The sequence below is a fragment of the Lepisosteus oculatus genome, unplaced genomic scaffold (genome assembly GCF_040954835.1).
Source record: "Lepisosteus oculatus isolate fLepOcu1 unplaced genomic scaffold, fLepOcu1.hap2 HAP2_SCAFFOLD_83, whole genome shotgun sequence".
NCBI lineage: Eukaryota > Metazoa > Chordata > Actinopteri > Semionotiformes > Lepisosteidae > Lepisosteus > Lepisosteus oculatus.
In genome coordinates this window covers 281,513-307,953 of record NW_027168394.1, presented here as the reverse complement: position 1 = coordinate 307,953, position 26,441 = coordinate 281,513, and the positions used below count along the sequence as shown (strand labels likewise).

General features: G+C 47.5%; 11 non-coding genes across 11 annotated transcripts; 6 read left to right on the top strand and 5 right to left on the bottom strand.

Moving 5' to 3' along the window:
- Nucleotides 1-4,476: 4,476 nt before the first annotated feature.
- trnat-agu (transfer RNA threonine (anticodon AGU)) lies at nt 4,477-4,550 on the bottom strand. Its single transcript has one exon. It is a non-coding gene; the product is annotated as a tRNA-Thr (tRNA).
- A 1,172-nt stretch (nt 4,551-5,722) lies between these two features.
- Nucleotides 5,723-5,794, bottom strand: trnag-ucc (transfer RNA glycine (anticodon UCC)). The gene has a single exon. It is a non-coding gene; the product is annotated as a tRNA-Gly (tRNA).
- Nucleotides 5,795-8,039: 2,245 nt separating this feature from the next.
- Nucleotides 8,040-8,181, top strand: LOC138235854 (U4 spliceosomal RNA). The gene has a single exon (XR_011188389.1). It is a non-coding gene; the product is annotated as a U4 spliceosomal RNA (small nuclear RNA).
- A 3,926-nt stretch (nt 8,182-12,107) lies between these two features.
- On the top strand, nt 12,108-12,178 carry trnag-gcc (transfer RNA glycine (anticodon GCC)). Its single transcript has one exon. It is a non-coding gene; the product is annotated as a tRNA-Gly (tRNA).
- Nucleotides 12,179-14,213: 2,035 nt separating this feature from the next.
- On the top strand, nt 14,214-14,330 carry LOC138235805 (U5 spliceosomal RNA). The gene has a single exon (XR_011188346.1). It is a non-coding gene; the product is annotated as a U5 spliceosomal RNA (small nuclear RNA).
- A 966-nt stretch (nt 14,331-15,296) lies between these two features.
- Nucleotides 15,297-15,415, top strand: LOC138235817 (5S ribosomal RNA). The gene has a single exon (XR_011188358.1). It is a non-coding gene; the product is annotated as a 5S ribosomal RNA (ribosomal RNA).
- A 636-nt stretch (nt 15,416-16,051) lies between these two features.
- Nucleotides 16,052-16,215, bottom strand: LOC138235825 (U1 spliceosomal RNA). Its single transcript, XR_011188364.1, has one exon. It is a non-coding gene; the product is annotated as a U1 spliceosomal RNA (small nuclear RNA).
- A 1,785-nt stretch (nt 16,216-18,000) lies between these two features.
- Nucleotides 18,001-18,119, top strand: LOC138235790 (5S ribosomal RNA). The gene has a single exon (XR_011188331.1). It is a non-coding gene; the product is annotated as a 5S ribosomal RNA (ribosomal RNA).
- Nucleotides 18,120-18,755: 636 nt separating this feature from the next.
- Nucleotides 18,756-18,919, bottom strand: LOC138235826 (U1 spliceosomal RNA). The gene has a single exon (XR_011188365.1). It is a non-coding gene; the product is annotated as a U1 spliceosomal RNA (small nuclear RNA).
- Nucleotides 18,920-20,693: 1,774 nt separating this feature from the next.
- Nucleotides 20,694-20,812, top strand: LOC138235813 (5S ribosomal RNA). The gene has a single exon (XR_011188354.1). It is a non-coding gene; the product is annotated as a 5S ribosomal RNA (ribosomal RNA).
- Nucleotides 20,813-21,448: 636 nt separating this feature from the next.
- Nucleotides 21,449-21,617, bottom strand: LOC138235834 (U1 spliceosomal RNA). Its single transcript, XR_011188372.1, has one exon. It is a non-coding gene; the product is annotated as a U1 spliceosomal RNA (small nuclear RNA).
- Nucleotides 21,618-26,441: the final 4,824 nt, after the last annotated feature.

Genomic DNA, 26,441 nt, shown 5'->3' with positions numbered 1-26,441 from the left:
TTCTTTCTTCTGCCTAGCCATCCACTCATGTACAGCTCTGCTGGTAGTTTTCCTGACCAGAAACACTTTCTCCTGTTCTGTGGCGTTTGGCAGATACTGCAGGGTATACCTGAGGTCCTGAATATAACTCTCGATATTATTCTCTGACACTGCGGGGTCAAATCTCTCTATGTCCTTCGCTAGCTCTCTCAGAGAATGGAGATTTATCCTTCTAGCTTCTCCGCTGACGGAGATATGGAAGAGATCGTGGTCAGACCTGTCGCTGCTAGAGAGAGTGCTAAATAGCGACTCGAATTCAGACCTTTTAGCAACCATCGTTAAACTTAAAGAGTATTACTTTTAAGTACGAAATCATAGTTTTACCACAGAAAACCACAAGATCAAGTATGCAATCAACCCGGTAGATCGCAAAAGATCACAAAACAATCAAGCACTGCTTAAAGAGCAAGGGGAACTTTTTTTTCTTTCGGCTTTCAGCACACCGTATTGTTGTGTATGAAACCAGCGGCGTTTTATATTGAATTATTCCGCTTGGTTGACTCATTTCAGTCTTGCCACGCCCACCCAGGGACGCCAAATAATGTAAGAAAACCGGCTCAGGGACGCCAAATATGTAATGTTGCCATAGCAAAATTAAATGTAGTGGCTCTCTGAAGGCACCAGTTCTGTAGGGTTTGGGCATTTACTGAGACAATTATTAATTGTAGCAGTAAATCACAAAGTTGATTCTTTTGATGGCTTTAGAATCCAACCATGCGACATAACTCAAACAACGCGCACACACAGGTACTAATACACGAGGATACATTTATTAATACATAAAATATGCATGTAAACCTAACAGATCTTATCGAGAGCGTTATCAGAATACAAAAGATATATATTCAGTCAGTTACGAAGTGTTACACATATCAAGAGGACATACGTTCAGTATATATTTCATTAAGACCGTTTCGTTAATGAACTTGGTTATAACTTCTACATTAGATACTCAAACAAGTACATAACTCTTAGGAATTAAATTGATATCAACTGGTTGGGATAACAATTGAATTCTCGAGCTGTAATGCATTGAAGTTGAATACTCATCCAATCTTTGGGGATTCAGATCTTCCTGCGGGCACAAAGAAACAGTTGCAGGCTGTTGCTGTCCAATCCGCGCTCTCTGGCTCCGTGCCAGGCTGTGCTGTGCGGCTTGCGACGGTGCGCTGCTGATGCTCACTGACCGGCTAGTTAGTGTTGGCTTTAACTAGCAAAGTTTGTGCACAGGAGAAAAGATGACTGTGGGTCCGAGCAAGTCAGGAAGAGGACCGGTTCGTTTCTGATGAAGAGCTAGTTCTGAATAGTGATTCAGCTGTCCACAGTTCCGACCTGTTCACGAGGCCTGCTGCTGGTGCTAACCTCGGGTGGATCCTCTGGTTATTCTCTGGCAACCTCCGCTCTAGACTCTTAGAACAAAGGAAAGTTCTGGCACTCGGACACACTGGCCGTTCCGTGGTTGTCCGGGCTGAGTCTCAGGATGGTCAGGAGGCGCGCTGCGAGAATGTCCTGCCCTTGGGAGCCTTCTGCTCCTGGGCCGTCCTGCCCTGGAATTCTCCTTTGAATTCCCTTTAGAATTGTCCACAGAATCCTCTGAATCCTCCCTTCTGAATCTTACTGAATCTCACAGGCTCTCTGTGTTGCCTGTTTTTACCTGGAGGAACTTCAGCTCATTGATTGGCTGAAAGTTCCATGGGCATCAGAGTCCCACGTGGGTTACTCGGCCCTACCAGTCCCTGATTGATTGATCAAGGTGAGATATGAGTCACTTAGTCCTGACACTTAGTAATGCAGTCCAGATGTCCAACTGGCACTCCCTAGACAGATAGGCGCCAATGGATGACCATTGATCATGATAGCCAGGCTAAGCTAAGTGCATCCCCCTTTGGGAGCTGTCCTAGGACCTTAAATCACCCTGCATGAATAGTCTCTCTGTGGCTGCACCAGAGAGATGAACAGAGAAATGGGGCCTCATTTGGGAAGGCTCAGAACACTTAATTCTGCCTTATTAATAAGCCTCGCCGCTACACACATATATTAATATAATAAATGATTGCTTATGCTTTATAAACAAATCTAATTAAAATAAAAGCTTAAGTTTTGTATTTATCTTGTACCATAGAACATGATTTTCTTTGTATTTCAATCCCACAAAGTGTCCAAATGACGCACTACATGATATAAGGAAGATTATCACATGCATATCGGTATTATCTTTCTTTTAAAAATGCATTCCTTTCATTACCTTTTACTTTTTAAAATGAACTCAAATTGTGTATAATGTAATAATTTAAGTAGAATAGATTCTAATAATATAATGATCCAGTGTGTGGCACTACTTCACTGCTTCACTGCTCTATGCCGTCTGGAAATAAATTCTCAGACTGCTTACTGCCCTGGGCATGTACCAATGAATTACAGGAGCACATCTATTTCTCACTGCGTTGAAGCAGGAGACACACAGTCTCTGCAAACACATCCTAAATACAGTGTTCCAGCACCTTTGACCTCATCCAGAACGTATCATTTCTTGAAAGGGATTGCTGTCCGAATGCACATCTGAATCCCAAACAGAATCTCTAGTAAAATACGATCATTTGTGAAACAGGCAAATGACTGTCTCAGGGGCCCATTCCTCATTGTCAGACATATGTATGCAATGCTTTCACCGTGCATTGAGCAATAGGGATTAAAAACACAGCAGGTAAGGTTAGATGTCATGTTCTATGATCATTTCTTTCAGCATTAGGGACTAAATATACTAAACGTATGATACTAAAATGTTATTTTCACATATATTAATGTAATAAATGATTGCTTATGCTTTATAAATAAATCTAATTAAAATAAAAGCTTAAGTTTTGTATTTATCTTGTCCCATAGAACATGATTTTCTTTGTATTTCAAGCCCACAAAGTGTCCTTTGATCTCTATTCTGTGGTAATCCACGATGATCCCGTTCTTCAGGTGATTCATCATGTCCTCCCTCGCCTGTTGAGAGGCCACCTGATCTCTTCTGCCGTGGCGTGCTTCATACACGCCCTCTTGAAGTGAGCAGGAAGCTGATCAAAAGTATTCAGGCACATCTTGCACACCAGGGGAATCCTCGCGGGTTTCCTTTGAAAATAAATAATACCATCTGTGTATAGAAACAAGCTAAGACTGATTTCTTAAATTATCCTTAAAATTCTCTCTCATAGTTTGAGCATAATGATTTTATTGCATTTATATAAGAATTGCTCATTGCTCCAAAATAAATAATGGTCTCAGTCACAGACTTTCCAATAGAAGCCATTGTGGAGTTCAGCAACTGCAGGTCCTAGAAGTGGGGAAGGAATTTTAAAAGAGAAATTGAATTACAATACAGAAGGAATGGCTGAGGGTTCACTGAAATGTATAAATATACAAATTCCAAAGACTGAGTCCATATAGAAACAACTACTTTTCATTTTCAGTATAAGAAAAAAAAAACATTATCTTCCAAAGCATCATAAAATTGTCCCTTCTTCCAGACCCTACTTCTCTCTTGTAGTAGTACAGCAGACCTTTCCAGGTGAGCAGATCACAGAGTCCGAAATGAGCTTCCTCCATCAAGCAAAGTACCTGAACATGACTCTGTCTTCATAAAAGCGCCCCTGTAATAAAGAAATTAAATCCAAAATCAAGAGGGCAGTTGCCTACTGAAATACAAGAAGTCATCAATTTTAACCTAGCAACAAATTAAAGGCTGCATCTATACAAGTGCGATTCTAGAAATGCTCACCAGATTACGTTTTAAGAAGGAACTGCGCCTCAGGTTCCGCCGAGATCTTAACTCGGATGGCAGGATTCAGAGTCCGGAGTGTGGACTGATGGCGAACGGAGGGTCCACATACTGTGGATCCCTCAGTGATCTTCCGCGTATTCAAACCGCCAGCGTGTGACTCCCCTGTCCCTATGATCTCATTGCTCTGCTCTCTCCTCTGTGCAGCCGAGCCTGACTCACGGTAAAGTGAAAAAAAAGATGCCCTCAACGTGAGATTTACTCTGGAGCGAGGATAGATGTTACCTTTTTATCACTGAACAGGATGTGTGATGTGGCGACTAGGTTCAATTTTGTATCCTCTTTAAAAGATTAAGGACTGGGGTGAGCGTGATTTACCACCCTTTCAGCTAAGAACCCGACTTGCGCACCGTTTAAGCTGCATAGACTCGGTCGTTTAACTCTTCTCCGTTAGCAGGGTTAAGGTTAAAGAAAAAAAAATAGCTGACTTCTTTTTTTTTTGCCAGCCGCTAGCGCTGATTAGCAAGGTTTGTATTTCATGTTTTGCAAGTTGCATCCATTTTAAGAAAAACAAGTCGCGTTAAAGACAGGAAATGAATACTTGCATTTAATTAAGTCTAGCCGTAGGCGGTTGTCTGTAAGGACCAGTTCTGTTTGAGAAGACACAACAAAGAAGGCACCACTGGGATTTGGACCCAGGATCTCCTGTTTACTAGACAGGCGCTTTAACCAACTAAGCCACGGTGCCCCAGGAGTGCTGTCCTTTTGCAGCCACTTGGACACACCACTCAGACACATCTGCATTCGGTGTGTGCTCCGCCTGCTTGCTGAGCAAGTTGCCACCTTTACATACAATAGCAACATCGACACCAAGAGAAAGGATGACAAATGGCTTTTATCTGGAACTTTTCATGTCCAAGGAGCTCAATGTGCTTTCTGTGTACAACAGGGCCACTGAACTCCACACTGGCCACTGAACCACAGCAGTGGCTTGCTGGCTTGACATCTCCCAAGGAAAATGTTGAAATCACATGTGGAACAGGAAAATGACCCTCGAGTACGTGGGGAAAAAAAGAAAAAGATCATCTGGAGCGCGCCAACCCATGTCCGGACAGCCCAGTTTCGTCGACAAGGTGGCTGAGTGGTTAAGGTGATGGACTGCTAATCCATTGTGCTCTGCAGGCATGGGTTCGAATCCCATTCTCATCGCTCTCCATGTCTGACATGTGTGCCTGTTTGACGTCGGCCCTCCTGTTGTTTGCTCCGGTGCTAGAGCCGTACATTTTCTAGCAGTGGCTGAACATGGTATAGTAGGCCAACGTCGGTATCGAGCAGTGACAGTAACAGTACTTACTGCACCCTATAAGAAATCGTTTGTCCCTGTTCAAAAGAGATTGTGCGATGTCCTGCGGCGTTCGTAAAGCAAACCTTTGACAGTTTGAAAAGAGGAATTTATTCTGCTTCCTGTGCGTGCAGTAGTTACAAAGTTGAACGTCTTTACACGATCTGCTGCAGTTTTCAGTGGGCGGGCTTTGTCAGATGGCTTGAAAAAACGCACTGTGTTTCGGCTCGGGAAACATCATGAGCAGTGTCCTGCATGTTTTCTGTGTATTGCTGTCTTTTAACGCATACAGAATTCATTCGAAATCATTGATTTCTCCAATTAACAAGGGTCCCTTTTTGAACCTGCGAGAAGCATTCTTTCAATGTAACAGATTTACTCCGGGGAAAGCCAGCATGACATTGAGAGTAGCTCAAGCTTTCAGCACCCGTATCGGACTGCGTGTATGCAGACACCGCTCAGAATCCCCTGTAAGATTCTCCCTCAATTCCGTTTTTCAGTGCTTTAGCTCTTTCAAAAGGCTTCGCTTTGCTAGTCACAATCCAAGGCTCATGACAGCATTTGAAAACACTCGACACTGCGTTGGCCGGGAATCGAATCCGGGTCAACTGCTTGGAAGGCAGCTATGCTCACCACTATACCACCAACGCACACCCACAGGAAGCCTACAGGACACCACCAGAGAATGCTTTTTTTAATTTTTTTTTTATTAAACATAGAATTTACAAATACAAATACAACAAGAGGATCAGAGTCATGTACAAGAGAAAAAAAACGCAGCAGAAAAAAGCATTTAACTACCAGAGGTAATTAAGTAATTATGTGATCAAATTGTATATTTTACACGTATCATATTTTCCTTGCTTTAATATTTCTCAATTATTTATAAACTTTAGTTTCAACATGCATGCGTTTCCTGTAAAAAATAAAACTCAGCACACAGTTTTTCTTTTAACAACATTTCGAGTACCTCTGGCATTCATGAAAAAGACATACACAAAAGCAAATAACTAACTCTAAGACTGTCTAAACTATTGAGTTTTTCAAAGAACCAGAACTATAACAGTCCTTAACACTTAACTACACCATTCCAAACTAACACTAAAGAAACACTAGTATATACTGGTATAACAAATATAACCAAACATAATCATTAACTGAGCAGTCACTGGGAGCAAATCTCCTTCCCGTCCACAAAGGCCCTCACTCCCACAAAGTAGGCTCTCCTCCCCTCTCTTCTGGCAGCTTCAACCTGGGGCCACAGCTGGTTCCTGGTACTCCTGTCCGCGGCAGACAGGTCCTCTGCAAACCTCAGTTTGTTCCCATTCAAATACTCATTCCCCCTCGCCGCTCGCCACAGCATGTCCCTCGCCGTCCTCTTGGTGAACTGTATTATAATCGATCTGGGGCGCACTTGCCCAGACATGTTCGCTCTCCCGAGCCTGTGAACAAAGTCAATGGCCGATATTACGTCCTCCTGGTCCGGCAGGGTCCTTTTACAGATACCCTTCACTGTTGCAACAAGGTCCTTATCACGTTCCTCTTTAACTCCAAATAATTTTAAATTCCATCATCGATGGTATCTATCTACATCGTTCACTTTCAATTCAAGTTCTTTAATATGCTTTTCTTGTTTGGTATTTACTTGTTTAAGAACTTTTACTTCACTCTTTAAGTCTTCAACCTCTTTAAACACACAGTCCGTGGACTTTTTAAGACTTTCGATTGCGACTGTATTAGATCAAATCATTTCCTTCAGCTCACCCATGCTCTGTGCCATCATGTTGAAGATGTTGGTCTGGAGCTCCTCCAGCGTCAGGTCGCCCCTTCCTCTCTTGGCTGCCGGGGTTTTGACAGGTGTGCTGGGCAGGGACTCCGGCTCTTCCTCTGGCAGCTGAGTCTCACTTGGGCTGCGAGCGCTCGCGTACGAGCGCATCTCCAGCACTCTTTCCACGTCCCCTCCAGCTGCTTCACTTTTCCCTTTAGTTGCCATCAATTTTCTTGTAGTGCTATACATATACGATTGAGGTTTCTTAGACTTCTCCTTCGAAGAACCAGCACTCTCTTTTCTTTTCCCAGTGTTACTCATATCGAAATTCTTAAACCTAAAAAAAATCGTTTTTTTTCTTTCAATTATAACTGAAGTTAAAACAAGTAGTGTTAAGTCCTTATTTTTCTGTAGTCGAAAAAAGCAAAAATTAACATTCAGGTCATGAAAAACTCAAAAAAAATCCTCAACCACTTAACTTTACCTCCCACCTGAGCGCCATCTTGAACGCCCCTACCACCAGAGAATGCTCACGATTTCGGAAGCTGTCTCCGGGACGTGCTGATTCCACACATCCTGAATAAATCATGATATTGTTAGTTGCTGTAGCTAGACGTTCAAATGAGTTTCATGGCCAGATGGACTGTTTCCTCCAGCGGTATAGTATTGCAGTGAGACAGCACGATGCCTGCAAGACTATGTCACGCTAAACGCCACAGATTGTGTTTGTCCGTTCGTGTCAGTCATCCTGCAGCCACGGGAAGTGGGACACAAACATGCTGCAATGCTTTCAAGACGTTAGGATTTGTTTGTGCAACATCCGAGAAGAGTACTTGTGGCTTGAATGTGAACTGTACGTGCCCGCCCCCTTTCCTCTGTAGTGCATGAGTTCCTCCCGGCATGCCCTTCGTCATTGTTCTGTCATCTTGTATTTAAAGGGTTGTATTTCTGCTGCTGAAAAGAATCAACGGGTTTCTTTGTTCCCAACGGAGCCCTTGTCTGTCATGAAATTCTTCAAAACCTCAAGCTAGAAGAAGACGACAAATATGAAGCGTTACAGCAACGACATGCCATGAGACGATTGATAACGATTTCCATAGGATCCCCGCGGTTGCCTGGCAACCGTCAGCTTTGCGCAGTGGCAGTATCGTAGCCTGTGAGGTTTAGCCGAGGCGGGATTATTGCTAGTTGAAAACTTTTCCCAATACCCCGCTTCCGCCGGTTTGCAATACAATCGGCGAAAGCAATTTTTGACAGTCTCGTTAGAGACTGAGCAAGGTGTTTAAAGACAGATTTGGTCATGGTGACATCATGGTAGAAAGAAGCGAGCTTGTTCCCAGTGGGCATTGATTCGTCGAATATACGTATATTTACGGCGAAATTACGGCTATACGTATATATACGTCGCCTCGAAGTATAATCAACGTCGAATTGCAACCGTAAAATTGACGACATTAACAAACGCATATATAACGTCGAAAACACATCTAACACAGTGCCTGAGGCTTTTTACTGTATGTATCGTGTGTGCCGCAACTAGGAGTATACGGCACTCTGCACAGTGTTCGAAGTAAATTATTTTCGCAGCAATTAATTTACACGTGTATAATAAATATAGTAAATATAATAAATTAATTACTGCGAAAATAATTTACTTCGTACACTGTGCAGAGTGCCGTATACTCCTAGTTGCGGCACACATGATACATACAGTAAAAAGCCTCAGGCACTGTATTAGATGTGTTTTCGACGTTATATATGCGTTTATTCATGTCGTCGATTTTACGGTTGCAATTCGACGTTGATTATACGTCGAGGCGACGTATATATACGTATAGCCGTAATTTCGCCGTAAATATACGTATATTCGACGAATCAATGCCCACAGCTTGGCATACAAGGGTTTTGCTGAGGGGGTCTTGCCACCTGCCTGAAAAAAAACCGTAAAATGTTTGAGTGCCTATAGAGTTTCTATTTTTATTTTCTTGACAAAAGTCCCCCATCAGTGCGCGGTGCCCGAGGAAAAATCTGTCGGGGGGCGTCTGAAATTCTGAGGGGGGAGTGATATTTCGGTTGAAACGGAGCTGTACGGTGCAGCTACCCAAATGAAATCTCGCAGCTATGCCATTGATTAGTGCTTCATGATAGAAGATAACGACTAGCAATCTGGTATTTGCGATGAAGTTCAGTTTCACATTTTTCGTCACTCTCAAGGTTTGTATTGCCTGGAGCGAAAAGTACCATAAGCGTTCATTTTTGCAGCTACATGGACGTTCTGAATCGTTAAGAAAAAAATGTTGTAAAACCAAGAGAAAGCACAGACTGCTATAACTAGTCCTAGTTATATAACGATTTTAAGTATAATGATAAACTACTGCAAGGAATCGGTCCACCTGAGCAAACAGGATCGTAATGTTAAAACTCAATAATATGTGCAGTTCCTGGACGGATAGCCCTCCTGCCCATCAAACAGACTGAGTGACTGTTCGTGTCATTTAGTGTTGTCTGACCATTGACAAAGTACAACTATTTTTTTAGGGTGCAAATTAAGTTAGGTAAAACTTTTTGCCCAAAACTGAAGCGGCGACATTCCCCCCTCCCCCCGTGATGCCAGGCCTGTCCCCATCCTATTCCATAATGTCATTATATATAATACCATACAACAGTGACCGATCCTTACTTATTGCATGCGTTAAAATTGCACATCAGCTCATAGCAGGGGGCACATAGCAGCGATGTATTATCAATGTTAAATTTCAACCATAATATCGACAACATTAATAAACGCATACGTTGAGAAAATATCGAACCCAGCATATTTTCCGGTTATATACCACAATGCATTGCTAGTATTCGTTGGTCACCATTTTGGACACGTTTTTCAAACGTAGAAGTATATCCGCAAATATCTCAGCAATCCTCTTTTGACGAGTAAGTATGAACAATAATAATACTATCTGAATACATACAGATCTTTCTTAATATTATTTTGATTAAAATAGTATGTGAAAAAGCAAAAAAACGGCACATAAAATAGTGTGAATGGGGAAGATGACACAAAATCGTTTTGCCGTTTCTCTTATTCTTATTCTATGTTGTACTTTCAAACTTTGGGTACTCTTTAATTAGGACAGACTTTATTGCTCAACTGCTATGATGCAAGCCAAATTTTATACATTTATTTCAGCTTTGAGCTTAGTAAACCGTTCATTTTTTAGATTATACTAAAGAAGATATTAATCATCATTTATTTGGGAAGTAATATTATATAATTTTCTCCTAGCTGCGGTGCTGAAGTCCCACCCTACATCAACAGAAAAAAAAATAAAGGAGCACGCAATGTGTTACTTGAAGAATGCATATGCAAGGCAGGGGGCCAGGAGATCTGGACTCTGAAAATAATAGGTTTTTGGTTCTGTTAGGACAATTAGACAGGGTTTGCAAATAGTGGACAAAAATCGTCTTAACTTCCATTGTAATATTTTTTTTTCTTGGAAATATAGAAGTTGTACATTTTAAAATGTATATTTGAATCAAAATGTGGTTTTGAGTTAGTGTGTTAATGTAATTAGTTTTGTGTTTGTCATTACTATACTGTATATTGCCATGTTACCAGAATTTGTAGCTGAAGTTTAAGACTAGTTGTGTTTTTATGATTATTGCCCATATGTTGACTGTTGATTGATTGTATACAATGTATAATTTGAAATACATATGTTTCAGGTGTGAATGTGTATTTTCAGAATACATTTCTAAACCTAATCATTGGCTTGTTTTACTTGTTTCTACACCTATAAAATCTATCTTTGATGTATAATAGACCTCTACCCATATACGTATAATAGACCTCTAATGTTATCCGTATAATAGACCTCTAACCATATACGTATAATAGACCTCTAAAGTTATACGTATAATAGACCTCTAAAGTTATCCGGAACTCCAACCATATATGTATAATAGTCCTCTAAATTTATCCGTATAATAGAACTCCAACCATTTATGTATAATGAACGTCTAAATATAGACGTATAATTGACGTTTAACTTTAGACGTATATTAGAATTTCATTCTAGACGAATTGTAGACCACATTTAGACGTCTAAGATATGCGTTTAATAGACGTATATTATACGTCTTTTGCCCAATGGGTTACGTCTCAACAGAAACGCTCTTTAGCTCTTTCAGCGTTATGCAGAGAACATCGTCTGTCGAGATCACTTTTGAGTCAGCGCGAAACGCCGTGTGCTGTCAGTTTGATTTCATATTGCTCGTAGCGGCGCCCGGCTTTTGTCTGTCAAACGTTAGGTTGCGCTTCTTCATGCTGCATCGTCGGCATGAGTGGAGCTTTATAAACGTCTGTACTTACTGCGCCCCATAAGAAATCGTTTGTCCCCGTTCAAAAGAGATTGTGCGATGTCCTGCAGCAAACCTTTGACAGTTTGAAAAGAGGAATTTATTCTGCTTCCTGTGCGTGCAGTAGTTACAAAGTTGAACGCCTTTACACGATCTGCTGCAGTTTTCAGTGGGCGGGCTTTGTCAAATGGCTTGGAAAAACGCACTGTGTTTCGGCTCGGGAAACATCATGAGCAGTGTCCTGCATGTTTTCTGTGTATAGCTGTCTTTTAACGCATACAGAATTCATTCGAAATCATTGATTTCTCCAATTAACAAGGGTCCCTTAAAGGATGAGTCAAAGTAACGTCTAATCGGATTAGTTTCCTTAGAGCTGGTTCAGAGTTTGCTCAAGAGTTTACCTTTCACAGATGCGCAAAGAAGAATGTTGGGGGTGCACGCTTCAAGGCGCCTTACAGCTGTAGGGAGTGATTCGAGGCGATTCATGGCGTGTGCTCGTTCCCTTATACCGTACGCCCCGGGGTGCAGTGCTATGACGATTGCTGTAGTCGTGGCCGAGTGGTTAAGGCGATGAACTAGAAATCCATTGGGGTCTCTCCGCGCCTGTTCGAATCCTGCCGACTACATTGTCCGCCTCCAGTTGGTGTGTTCCGGCGCAAGCAAAGAAGCGCGCCTCTTTGCTGTTTCTGGTGGTTTTAAAACACCCAATCGCTTGTACCCGCTGCCTTAGAAATAAATTCTTCAGCGTCCGTGAATGGCATTTTGCAGCTGGAAGCAGATGTCGACGCGTTTTGCACAGAGCACCAAAAAAGCGTCTTTTTTGAAGGCCCAGGCACTAAGCATTGGTGGTTCAGTGGTAGAATTTTCGCCTGCCATGCGGGAGGCTCGGGTTCGATTCCCGGCCAATGCAGTGGCTTTTGAAGCGAACGGCTCCATCACTTGCATCCCCTTGCAACTTGCAACTGAAAACCCACTGAAGCTAAGCAGGTGTGAGCCAGGTCAGTACCCGGATGAGGATGAGCTACAGGGAAAAACAACGCTTTCAGCTGGAAGCGGTGTTAATGGTGCCGGCGGGGGGGGCGCTCACCCTGAGGTCTGTGCGGTTCCCAATTCCCCAGTATAGTGACGGAGATGCTGTGTTGTAAGAGGGCGCTGTCTTTTGGATGAGATGTAAAACCGAGATCACAGCGCTCTGTGGTCATTAAAAATGACCACCAAAACCTTTGACAAAAGCTCTTGGTAATTGATGGTCTTCAAAAATGCTTCTCCTTTAGGTACATTTTAAATCAGCTGAAAAATGCCGTGAAATGGGGGGGCACTTCACGCCAGTGTAGGATTTGGATTACAAGAACCATGAAACTGCACGAGAAAGGCCGTACACTGAATTACACGGCTTTCTATTCAAAGGAGGACAAAAGAAATTCCCTGAGTTTGATTTTTTGCAGCACAGAGAGAAGCATTGTTGTGAGGCCGGTTAGCTCAGTTGGTTAGAGCGTGGTGCTAATAACGCCAAGGTCACAGGTTCGAGTCCCATACGGGCCAGGTCCTTTTCTCCTCTCTTACCAAAGCTGTTAGGTTCCTTTCCGTGGTGAGAGGGGTTGTCATGCAACGCTGCCACATAGTGCCGACAGACAAGAGTGTTGCGGGAGAAGAGAAAAGTGTTTGAAGATTTAAGAGTGTCTTAGGTGGAGCCAAAATCAAGTGTCACAAATGCAAGTGGTTGGATTTCCAATGTTTAATATGGTAAAAATAAGCGGAAGTTATTTGCCGGTCCGGCACAGTCTGCCATGCTTTTGTCAGATACTGTAAAGTGGTGTCGAACTGGGTGTCGAACTGGAGCCTCACCATTTGCATATGTGAGGCTCCAGTTATACATCGAGTGTCACATTAAATGACAAAAATGAAGAGAGTTAAAGCAGCTGGAGAGGTTTTCTTATAACTTTTGAGCTGACACAGTTTTGGAAAATGTTTCCTTCACGCTGCACTGTACAACATAGGCAGCCAAGAGTCTCCAAAACAAAACAGAATTGACAGATAGGAGAAAATTCCCACCCGTCCTGAAGTTCCCAAAATCCAGCACTGAGCGTAAACAAAGTGTCTAACTAGTGTGGGAATGCTAACCCTAACCCTAGCTGGAGTTTGAGCAATCCAGCACTGAGCGTAAAAAGATGAGTCAAAGTAACGTCTAATCGGATTAGTTTCCTTAGAGCTGGTTCAGAGTTTGCTCAAGAGTTTACCTTTCACAGATGCGCAAAGAAGAATGTTGGGGGTGCACGCTTCAAGGCGCCTTACAGCTGTAGGGAGTGATTCGAGACGATTCGTGGCGTGTGCTCGTTCCCATATACCTTACGCCCCGGGGTGCAGTGCTAGGATGACGTACAATAACGCTTGGGCACATAACGGCGTTATATGCGAGTGCGGGACGTGAGGGTTTTCGTTTGTTCGTTTTGTTTTGCTCTGCTCTGCTTTGCTTTGTTTTGCTTTCCATCACGTTGGTAAGAGCGTAAATAAAAAGGCGATTCCTGCGTCTACCACTAATGTAAGAGCTATTTCAAGTGCGACGTGGTGCGGCTTTTCAAATGCTTGTGGGCATTTCTCTGTTGTTGATTCTTTTTTTGTGTGTAACAAAGTGGGATTTTCATGTCCGGACGGGGAGACTTTATCATTCTGACATGAAGCCACCCTTAAGTCCTCTGAGGCGTGTCTGTCTGCAAGGCTTGTATTTTGGAAATGTTTTTTTGAAACAGAGAACGACTTTGAAATAGGCTTCCGGATTGGGCACACCCGTACGGATTGGGCACGCCCGCAAGCCGAGAGCCACAGGCGATGAGCCCGGAGCTGAACGGGCCCCACTGGCTCGTTTGTAAGGCCAGGTGCATTGCCAACCACGACCGTCAGGGCAGAGGCTTTGAAGGCGGCCTGGGCTCCTGCAGCTGTGCAGCCACGCACTTTGGTTTCTCTTCATTTCGTACAAATCTTTCGCTTTTTACTAAAGATTTCCGTGGAGAGGAGCATGAATGAGCTCCATGCAATTTTTGTGCTTCCCTGCCTTCGGGTGGGGCGCAGCTGGGCTGGTCAAAGAGAGAAAACAACAACGCTCACAATCGCTCTTGTTATGGCGATTGTGGCCGTCTGCTCTGCGAGTCCTCGGTCTCCGCCCGTCTGATTGGCGCTCTCTTCTTTGGGGGGCGGGAAGTGTCCGGCCGCAGGGGATCTTCAGACCTCGCTTTGCATAGCGGCTTCCCAGAGTGCGTCGTTTCCGGCACAGTGTGGCCGGGTGTTTTCCGAGTTATCGCACGGATTGGGCAGGCCCGCAAGCCAAGAGCCGCAGGCGATGAGCCCGGAGCTGAACGGGCCCCACGGTGGAAAGAACGCATGGGTTCTAATCCCATTCTCGTTGCTCTCCATGTCTGACACGTGTGCCCGTTCGACGTTGGCCTTCCTGTCGTTTGCTCCGGTACTAGAGCCGTACATTTTCTAGCAGTGGCTGAACATGGTATAGTAGGTTAACGTCGGTATCGAGCAGTAACAGTAACAGTATTTACGTGCCGCTGCTGCCAAGTGGCTCTGGGTTGAGACTGCGTTTTCACTTACTTGCAACGCAAAAGGAGAAAGCGATTTTTGACAGTCTCTCGAGAGACTGCGCTAGGTGTTTAGGGATAGACTTTGTCAGTTCCCCCTGGGATGATGGCCTCTCAAATAGTTTGTGATTCCTATAGACGTTTATACAGTAGAAGCCTGCTTCGTGGCTTAAATCCAAGCTAAGGAAACGAGTTAGAGGTCTGATGCAGAACTGCAAATTCAATGAACAGGAACACTACAGTACATTGAACTGTATGTGTGAGGAAAGCTGCCCCCTTCTGTCCCTTGTCGACCGAACAGAGGACTGTAAAAGATACCGCCAAGAAACTTTAGGATGCCGGTTGGAATCCAGCTCCAAAGAAGCCCCTTTGGGTGTTATGTCATCAAAAAGTAAGGAACCCCCGCCACACACAGCTTCAAGTAGCGAGTCAGGCGCCGGGGCTTTCGCTTACGGCCACACCACCCTGAACACGCCCGATCTTGTCTGATCTCGGAAGCTAAGCAGCGTTGGGCCTGGTTAGTACTTGGATGGGAGACTGCCTGGGAATACCAGGTTCTGTAAGCTTTTGCTCTCCCGGCCAGCAGGGGTCGCCGTTGGTGCCGTAGGCTTTGGGAGGAAAACCTGCAGGATGGAAAGGTGATCTATAGCCTCATCTCTAGAGATGTTTTGTAGCTGTGGCATGTGTGTGACCCATATTCAAAAAAAAAAACCCGTCTGTAAAACGAATATCGAAGCTGCTTCTAAATCTGCAAATGAAGATGAGTCGATAAACCACTCGTTTTTCGTATAACTAGACATATATTCATTTGTTACCGATTTCATTCATTGAGCACGGATACAATAGAGGTACAGCCATTCACTGTTTGACATGTCTGCACTGGTACAGAACCGAGCAATCAGAAAACGGGTGAAACTGTCTTTAGACTCAGCATACAGTACCGAGACCCCCCATGACCAAATAAAGGCTAACCTCGATAATCAGCCTAAAGAACGCAGACTACAGCAAAAGGACTGACTTTGAAAAGGGAATGAACGTCCGGAAGGACTAGTGGAACTAGCTTGAGATGCTTCTCCGGACCCCTAACTAAAAGCCAGCGAGAACCAGCAGCGGCGTCCACTCCTGTCGAACCGGGATCCTTCCGCAGCCACGCAGCTCGTGGTGTCCTAACCCTCCCGTATCTGATTTTGGACCAAGCACATCAGGGGAGAGCGCGAACGCAGTCCCCCACTACCAGAAATTATGCAGTCGAGATTCCCACATTTGGGGAATTCGCAGGGGTCAGCACAGCCGGAGTGCAATGGCCAAGCCTCGCCCTGGGTGAACCTCCTTCTTGATCAAAGTATCTCCCCTGCCAGGTAAGTATGAGTTAAACAGGCCCCTGCAAGCGGCCCGCACCCACAGCACAAATCGCGCAGCCTAGGCCACCTCCTCGCCCCGCACGCCACCGCCTCCTGCTGGGCCCACTCTTTCACACACTCACACGCCACACTAACACTCAAAAGTGTGGGCAAAACGAGAAAACGAGCGCGCCGTTTTCTACACATCTGCAGTCGCCGTTGCGCATTCGCAGCATGTTCGCAGGATGCAATTCGGCCTCATTTGCATAACTCCAGACCGGCAGATCGCCACGCAAGCTCGCGACGTGCGCCTGCCACACACCGAACAAACCTTTTCAGCAATTTCCAAAAAACGGGCCTGCTCGCCTGCCCACAAGGCTCCGTCTCTTACCTGCTCTCCAGAGCCTGCTGCCTTCTGTGCTTTTCTCTCGGCACCGCTGCAGCGCACACAACTCCTGCAGCGGGAGGGGGGGAGAAAGTTCCCGCGCTCCGCCGCAGGGAAGGCTCGCTCCGTACGCACACGTCCTTTCGATGCCAGTCCAACAAGTGCTCCGCATTAGCTGCGTCGGGGCTCCGGCGTGTCGCACCTCACCTCACCTCGCCCTGCCCCCTCCTTGAATGTCTGCCGCTAGGCATGCCCCGCTCTCCTCCGCCTTATCTTATCGCGTGTGAGGACCGACAATGGCCACAATGCCGGGGAATGGCACCTGTAAAGTGTTAATTGGGGCACAGGAACAGCCCGTCTCGTCTCGGGGGGGCCGGCTTCAGAGACAATACAGCAAACACAGCGGGGCGGGGGAAGAAGACGACACCACACATGCGGGTACATTCAGCTCCGGCGGGAACGAGACATTTGTCGGTCTTTTCAAGTGCCGAGAGCCGAGCAATCCTTCACTTGTATCGTTTCTCCCCGGTGACTAGATCTGGCCCTGCGACTCTCGACTGGGCTCACCCCCGGGGCAGCCCAGCAGGTGTGAGCCTGGCCGGCACCCGGATGGGAGATTCCACCCCGGAAAAGCTCCGGTTGCTGCTGCTCCTGCAAGAGGTGTGACTGGGACCAGTAGGGAGCGCTCACCCTGCGGGCTGTGTGGCTCTCTTACGCCCCAGCCTCCTGATGGCGACACTCTGCTGCACAAACAGGCGCCGTCCTTCGGGGGAGGCGTCAAACCGAGGTCCCGACCCTCCTTGGCCATTAGGAAACCCCAGGGCGTCTCTCAAAAAGAGACGCCGGGGGTGTCCCTCTGGTGTTAGTGCTCCCCTTTACCCATCAGTCGGGGTCTCCTCCTAATCCCCGTCTCACCTGTAACAATCAATGACGAGGCCCCCCTGTCCGTGAGATTTAGTACTCGCGCAAGAGACTGGGGGCAGAGCGCGAACGCGGTCCCCCGCCCCCCACAAAGTGCGCGCTCCGGGTTCCCTCTCGGGGCCCTGCAACACAGCGGAAGGGCAGCGAGAAGGAGCCTCTTGCTCTGATGCCGCAAGGCCACAAGAGGGCGGAGGCGCCGCGCGCCCGGCCGACGTGTTGGACCGGTGCGCTTTACGTGCTGAAATAAACACGCGAAAGCCCCGAAATGTTTCCAGAGTGCTGTGCACTGGAGGTTTTTGTCTGGTGAAGACTTGCCTGGTGCTCCTCCAGTGCGGGACGAGTCAACACAAGGGAGCGCATTCGCCAACATCCAGGCACGCAATGGGATTTGGAAAGCAGCTCCTTTCCAAAGAGTTGCACACGAACGATCCTTCAGTCCCGCTCGGGGGGCACGGAACCCCCGCCACACACAGCTTCAAGTAGCGAGTCAGGCGCCTGGGCTTTCGCTTACGGCCACACCACCCTGAACACGCCCGATCTCGTCTGATCTCGGAAGCTAAGCAGCGTCGGGCCTGGTTAGTACTTGGATGGGAGACTGCCTGGGAATACCAGGTGCTGTAAGCTTTTGCTCTCCCGGCCAGCAGGGGTCGCCGTTGGTGCCGTAGGCTTTGGGAGGAAAACCTGCAGGATGGAAAGGTGATCTATAGCCTCATCTCTAGAGATGTTTTGTTGCTGTGGCATGTGTGTGACCCATATTCAAAAAAAAAAACCCGTCTGTAAAACGAATATCGAAGCTGCCTCTAAATCTGCAAATGAAGATGAGTCGATAAACCACTCGTTTTTCGTATAACTAGACATATATTCATTTGTTACCGATTTCATTCATTGAGCATGGATACAGTAGAGGTACAGCCATTCACTGTTTGACATGTCTGCACTGGTACAGAACCGAGCAATCAGAAAACGGGTGAAACTGTCTTTAGACTCAGCATACAGTACCGAGGCCCCCCATGACCAAATAAAGGCTAACCTCGATAATCAGCCTAAAGAACGCAGACTACAGCAAAACGACTGACTTTGAAAAGGGAATGAACGTCCGGAAGGAGTAGTGGAACTAGCTTGAGATGCTTCTCCGGACCCCTAACTAAAAGCCAGCGAGAACCAGCAGCGGCGTCCACTCCTGTCGAACCGGGATCCTTCCGCAGCCACGCAGCTCGTGGTGTCCTAACCCTCCCGTATCTGATTTTGGACCAAGCACATCAAGGGACAGCGCGAACGCAGTCCCCCACTACCAGAAATTATGCAGTCAAGATTCCCACATTTGGGGAATTCGCAGGGGTCAGCACAGCCGGAGTGCAATGGCCGAGCCTCGCCCTGGGTGAACCTCCTTCTTGATCAAGGTATCTCCCCTGCCAGGTAAGTATGAGTTAAACAGGCCCCTGCAAGCGGCCCGCACCCACAGCACAAATCGCGCAGCCTAGGCCACCTCCTCGCCCCGCACGCCACCGCCTCCTGCTGGGCCCACTCTTTCACACACTCACACGCCACACTAACACTCAAAAGTGTGGGCAAAACGAGAAAACGAGCGCGCCGTTTCCTACACATCTGCAGTCGCCGTTGCGCATTCGGAGCATGTCCCGGGATGCAATTCGGCCTCATTTGCATAACTCCAGACCAGCAGATCGCCACGCAAGCTCGCGACGTGCGCCTGCCACACACCGAACAAACCTTTTCAGCAATTTCCAAAAAACGGGCCTGCTCGCCTGCCCACAAGGCTCCGTCTCTTACCTGCTCTCCAGAGCCTGCTGCCTTCTGTGCTTTTCTCTCGGCACCGCTGCAGTGCACACAACTCCTGCAGCGGGAGGGGGGGAGAAAGTTCCCACGCTCCGCCGCAGGGAAGGCTCGCTCCGTGCGCACACGTCCTTTCGATGCCAGTCCAACAAGTGCTCCGCATTAGCTGCGTCGGGGCTCCGGCGTGTCGCACCTCACCTCACCTCGCCCTACCCCCTCCTTGAATGTCTGCGCTGGGCATGCCCCGCTCTCCTCCGCCTTATCTTATCGCGTGTGAGCACCGACAATGGCCACAATGCCGGGGAATGGCACCTGTAAAGTGTTAATTGGGGCACAGGAACAGCCCGTCTCGTCTCGGGGGGGCCGGCTTCAGAGACAATACAGCAAAAACAGCGGGGCGGGGGAAGAAGACGACACCACACATGCGGGTACATTCAGCTCCGGCGGGAACGAGACATTTGTCGGTCTTTTCAAGTGCCGAGAGCCGAGCAATCCTTCACTTGTATCGTTTCTCCCCGGTGACTAGATCTGGCCCTGCGACTCTCGACTGGGCTCACCCCCGGGGCAGCCCAGCAGGTGTGAGCCTGCCCGGCACCCGGATAGGAGATTCCACCCCGGAAAAGCTCCGGTTGCTGCTGCTCCTGCAAGAGGTGTGACTGGGACCAGAAGGGAGCGCTCACCCTGCGGGCTGTGTGGCTCTCTTACGCCCCAGCCTCCTGATGGCGACACTCTGCTGCACAAACAGAGGTCAAACCGAGGTCCCGACCCTCCTTGGCCATTAGGAAACCCCAGGGCGTCTCTCAAAAAGAGACGCCGGGGGTGTCCCTCTGGTGTTAGTGCTCCCCTTTACCCATCAGTCGGGGTCTCCTCCTAATCCCCGTCTCACCTGTAACAATCAATGACGAGGCCCCCCTGTCCGTGAGATTTAGTACTCGCGCAAGAGACCGGGGGCAGAGCGCGAACGCGGTCCCCCGCCCCCCACAAAGTGCGCGCTCCGGGTCCTGCAACACAGCGGAAGGGCAGCGAGAAGGAGCCTCTTGCTCTGACGCCGCAAGGCCACAAGAGGGCGGAGGCGCCGCGCGCCCGGCCGACGTGTTGGACCGGTGCGCTTTACGTGCTGAAATAAACACGCGAAAGCCCCGAAATGTTTCCAGAGTGCTGTGCACTGGAGGTTTTTGTCTGGTGAAGACTTGCCTGGTGCTCCTCCGTGCAGATTGTTTGTCCTCCTCCAGTGCGGGACGAGCCAACACAAGGGAGCGCATTCGCCAACATCCAGGCACGCAATGCGATTTGGAAAGCAGCTCCTTTCCAAAGAGTTGCACAAGAACGATCCTTCAGTCCCGCTCGGGGGGCACGGAACCCCCGCCACACACAGCTTCAAGTAGCGAGTCAGTCGCCGGGGCTTTCTCTTACGGCCACACCACCCTGAACACGCCCGATCTCATCTGATCTTGGAAGCTAAGCAGCGTCGGGCCTGGTTAGTACTTGGATGGGAGACTGCCTGGGAATACCAGGTGCTGTAAGCTTTTGCTCTCCCGGCCAGCAGGGGTCGCCGTTGGTGCCGTAGGCTTTGGGAGGAAAACCTGCAGGATGGAAAGGTGATCTATAGCCTCATCTCTAGAGACGTTTTGTTGCTGTGGCATGTGTGTGACCCATATTCAAAAAAAAAAACCCGTCTGTAAAACGAATATCGAAGCTGCCTCTAAATCTGCAAATGAAGATGAGTCGATAAACCACTCGTTTTTCGTATAACTAGACATATATTCATTTGTTACCGATTTCATTCATTGAGCACGGATACAATAGAGGTACAGCCATTCACTGTTTGACATGTCTGCACTGGTACAGAACCGAGCAATCAGAAAACGGGTGAAACTGTCTTTAGACTCAGCATACAGTACCGAGGCCCCCCATGACCAAATAAAGGCTAACCTCGATAATCAGCCTAAAGAACGCAGACTACAGCAAAACGACTGACTTTGAAAAGGGAATGAACGTCCGGAAGGAGTAGTGGAACTAGCCTGAGATGCTTCTCCGGACCCCTAACTAAAAGCCAGCGAGAACCAGCAGCAGCGTCCACTCCTGTCGAACCGGGATCCTTCCGCAGCCACGCAGCTCGTGGTGTCCTAACCCTCCCGTATCTGATTTTGGACCAAGCACATCAGGGGAGAGCGCGAACACAGTCCCCCACTACCAGAAATTATGCAGTCGAGATTCCCACATTTGGGGAATTCGCAGGGGTCAGCACAGCCGGAGTGCAATGGCCGAGCCTCGCCCTGGGTGAACCGATTTCGATTTTTAAGAACTTTATTTTCTTTTCACAAAAAATTACAGGAAATCACAAATCAGAAAGCTTTACATTAATATACATACTTAAAACAGTATATATGATCACATCTCATTACATTTTGACACGGTAACAGTTACATAGCAACAATTTTCTTTTTTTCTGGTGCAAATCACATTCTTTATTTAAACATGATAATGTTTTTCACAGTTTCTTGAGATATTGACCTATGCTCTCTATTTCCCACAGATTTTCTGCTTCCTCCCTCCCTTCTCTCCACAGATCTCTGAGGTAATAGTTCTCTCGGGTGATGAACAGGGCCAGGCTACCTGCTGCCTTGACTGGGATCTCGATGCCTTTGAACAGCCCCATGTTCCTCACTCTCCACAGGGCAACTTTCCCACTGTTCACCACGGCCCAGATCCTGTCAAACACGTCAGGAGGAAGTTTGACAGGAGAGATGCCGTATATGACGAAAGCAGCGGTCAGGGTAAATTGGGGCGAGAGAGCCAGCAACCAATCTTCAAACTGTGCCCAGAAGGCCTTAGCAAAAAAGCAGGACCACAGGAGATGGGATACAGTCTCCTCCTCGCCGCAGCCCACCCTAACGCAGCGAGGGCTGGGGGTGAGGCCCCTACGGTACAAGAAAGTTCGTACCGGTAAGCACTGGTGGACGACACTCCAGGCTAAATCTCTGTGAATGTTGCACAGAAACTTCTGTTTCCACACCTTCCTTGTTTGGGCTGATGTTAAAATGCCCACATGGGTCTGCCTATTGTTCTGGGGTGCAACGAAATCTTCCAGTTTTTGGACGCTGACATCTCGGAGGGGAATATGGCCAATTGGGTGAGATCTTAGAAAACTTTTAACTGTCCCATAAATTGCAGGGCATGTGTCAGAGAGTGGGACGTCCAGCTTGGGTCTGACACCCCACACTCTGAACACCTCCCTACCTACCCAGAGCCTGGAAAAATAAGTCCAGGTACGCGCTGCAAGTGCTGTTGCAAAGCCTCTCAGCACAGAGGCCAGGAAAATGCACAGCAGCTTCGTAGCAATATCTGGGACAGACTTCCCCCCTGAGGGTAGCGGCCTGTACATTATTTCCCTTCTGAGTCTTTCCTGCTTCCCACCCCATAGAAATTGAAACATCAATCTCCTCATCACCGCCGCAACACGGTGTGGGATTGGGAAGGTAGAAGCCAGAAAATTCAAGACAGGCAAGAGCTCGGCTTTGATGACCAGCACCTTCCCTGTCATGGTGAGGTCTCGGTCCTTCCATTGCATCAGTTTTTTGTTTAAGATTGGCAATTTGTTCTGCCAATTTACTGTTCCCATCTCTTCTCCAAAATACACCCCCAGGACCTTAATTCTCTTCTCTTGCAGCCTGAGATCATGTCCTTCTTTTGGCTCCCTCCAGTTCTGATAAAAAATCTCACTCTTAGATGTGTTAATTTTTGCGGAGGAAGCCAAAGAGAAACGATCACAGCACTGCAGAGCTCTGCTAATTGAGGCATTGTCAGAGAGGAGCAGGGTGACGTCATCCATGTATAGAGATGTCTTTACCTCTCCTCCCCCACTTCCAGGCACTGGTATCCCATTAATGGCCTGATCCTGGCGCAAGGCACAGGCTAAGGGCTCCATAGCCAAAACGCATAACAAGGGGGATAATGGGCAGCCCTGCCTCACCCCTGAACAGACTTCAAAGGGGCGTGATCTATTGCCATTAACCATGACTCTGCTGTTGCTACCTGTGTACAGCAGGTTAATCCACTTTCTCATGATGGGGCCAAACTTCATGTGCTCAAGTCCCGATGTTAAGTACTGCCGGTTTAGGCGGTCAAAGGCCTTTTCTAGGTCTACACCTAAAATGCAAAGAGGGAGGGAGCGATCCTCAGAGTACAGACAGACATCCCTCAACAAGGCCAGGTTGTCGCTCATCAGGCGTCCTGCTATCCCACAAGTCTGTTCTTTCCCTACCAGTGAGGCCACTACATTTTGTAGGTGCAGGAAAAGGGCTTTGGACAGGATCTTAGTGTCCACGCCTAACAGGCTGAGGGGTCTCCAGTTCTTTATGTCATTTTTTGCTCCTTTCTTAAACAAGAGAGAGATAGTGCCTTCTCTTAAGGAGTCAGGCAGCAATTCTGTCTTATATCTTTCCTCGAATAGGACCAGTAGCGGATCCTGAAGCAGATCCCAAAAGGTGCAATAAAATTATTTAGGGAGCCCGTCAGCACCTGGAGTTTTCCCCTTCTGTAAGCTCTCCATAGCCTGTCTCAGCTCTTCTACTGTCAAATCCCTCTCAAGTACTTCCCTATCTTCTTCACTCAAAACGTTTTCTAGCTTTGAGGTAAAAAAATGAATTTCTTCATCCTTTACCTCTGTAGAGCTGTACAGTCTTGAGTAGAAGGCCTTGGTGCAGGAGAGGATAGCACTCGGCTCTGTTCTCTCTCGTCCCTCCTCATCAACTACACTTTCCATGACAGACTTGGAGCCTACCACTTTCCTGAAAAAGAAGCGAGTACACTTCTCATTTTCTTCCAAGAACTGCACTCTGCCTCTTAACAGCACTCCTCGACTACTTTCTTCGGCTATGCTCCGGATGTCCTTTTTTAAAAGGGTGATATCCTCGAGCACATCGAAGCCACTGTGCAGCATCGTGTAGAGACGCTGCAGCTGCCTCTGTTTCCTGGCTAGCACTCCTCTCCGTCTGGCAGCAGCCTTCCTTCCCTCAGCCATGAAAAAGGTCTTTGTCCTCATCTTCACCTCCTCCCACCACTCTCCTACTGACCCGTACAGACACTGCAAGGACAGCCACTGTGATAGTTTCTCCTTGTAGCGGGATACTACCCCCTCGTTCTCTAGCAGCTTTGTGTTGAGTTTCCAGAGGCCTGGGCCAAAGACAGTCCCGCCCTGGAGTTCCACTCTACACCCTAAAGCCTGATGATCTGAGAAGAAGACAGGCTGAAGAGTGACCCCAACAGCTTTCACTCTCTCTGAGACAAAGCAATAGTCAATTCTGGAGCTGCTATTCCTCCCTGACCATGCATATCCTGCTGTTGTGGGATATATACATCTATATGTGTCTGAGAGTTTAAAGTCTTGAACTAAGTTTTGCAGGGCCAGTGAGCTGGAATCCAATTTTATCGGAGAGCTAGACTGCCTGTCTGTGTGCTCTAAGATACAATTAAAATCCCCTCCCACTATCACGTCTGTGCTACTTAACAATAGGGGAGAGAGTGCCTTGAGTAGCTCCACCCTTCCTCCCACGTCAGTAGGACAATACACATTGATTAGCCGCAGGTTAACGGTCCCCCATTCCACATCCACACACAGCAACCTGCCATCTATGACCCTCTGAATACTTTTCAATTTGAAAGCCCATCCTTTGAAAAGAATGGCCACGCCAGAGGCTCTGTTGTTATTGTCCCCTGACCAAACAGAAGGCCCTTTATCCCACCTATCTTCAAAGCTTTTATACCTCTCTTGATAGGCTAAAGCACACTCCTGCAACATCAACACATCTCCCTCTCTCTGCTGGAGGTAATCAAAGACACACTGACATTTAACTCCGTCATTGATACCTCTGGTGTTAAGAGAAATTATGTTTAGAGCCATATTACATAAGAAAGTGGAACCAGTCTTTACAAAACACATTTCTCTTCGGTCTCACCTGTTACCTTCTTCTTTTTCTTTTTCTTCTTACCAATTTCCTGCCAGCCATCCTCTGAATGAGCCTTCATCAGGGTGGCAGCAGTAAAAGCATTCACGGAGTCCATTTCAAGGAAGGGGGTAGAGGGAGGGGTGGAGGGGTTCCAGCTGTCCCCATCGCCATTCTCTCCTTCCTCCTCGCTCGGGGAGAAAACAGAGTCATTTTTCCTTTTCCTCAAGTCCAGCTCCTGGGAGCACTGAGGGGAAAGGGGTGCAGCCGATGCACCAGTCTCCTCTTCCCCCTCACCCACCAGCTGTTGCAGATCCTCCGTGATGGACTGGATGGAGGAGAGGAGGGCATCTGTAGCACTTGCAGAGTCTGAGAAAAGCAGCTCCGCTGAATCCTGGGTATCGTCGCTGGACCCGCTCCACCGGGGGGCCCCACACTGGCCCTCGTTCTGAGGAGCAGGAGTGGGGGAGGGGTCCTCGCTGTTCTCGGGGGTTTTCAAACCCTCGTGCTTGTCTGGTGCAGTCTGCGGTTGTGGGAGCGTAGTGGATTTCTCTTCCACCGGCCCCGGAGCCACAGCAGGACTGATCCTGGCTGGAGGCTGAGACTCTTTGTCCAACAAGGGTTCTTTGTTTGACTTGTTGTTTGCTTTGGCTTTTCGGGCCGGTTTGGCTGAAACAAGCACTGCCTCATCCTTTCTCATTTTGAGTTTATTGGCGTAGGCGTGAGGGCAGTTCTTAAAAACGTGTCCTTCCGAGCCACATAAATTGCACTTTGGCAGCATTGAACAGTCAGAGGCTAAATGTCCCTGTTTGCCACAGGTCTTGCAGCATTTCACAGTGCAGGAAGATGCCAGGTGTCCCACAGCACCACAGCGCCGACACACCTTTGGTTGTCCCACATAAAAAACATAGCCATTGCAGGCGCCCAGCCGGATTGTAGAGGGCAGGTGCCTTAAGCCTCCATTTACATTGTCCGGTAGTAAGCGAACCTCGAATTTCCTTGCTCCTGTTTTTATACCGTCAACATCTCTAACCTCAGTTCCATGGTGGACGGTGCAGTACTGCTTAAGCCAGGTGTGAATGTCCTCCGTCTTTGCCAGTTCCGAGAACATAACAACATGCACCGTTTTCCTCTCTCTCTGTGTCAGAGGCTGCAAGTTGATCTTCTCAAGTGCAGGAACTTTCCCTCTTTTTGCCTCAAACACATCCAC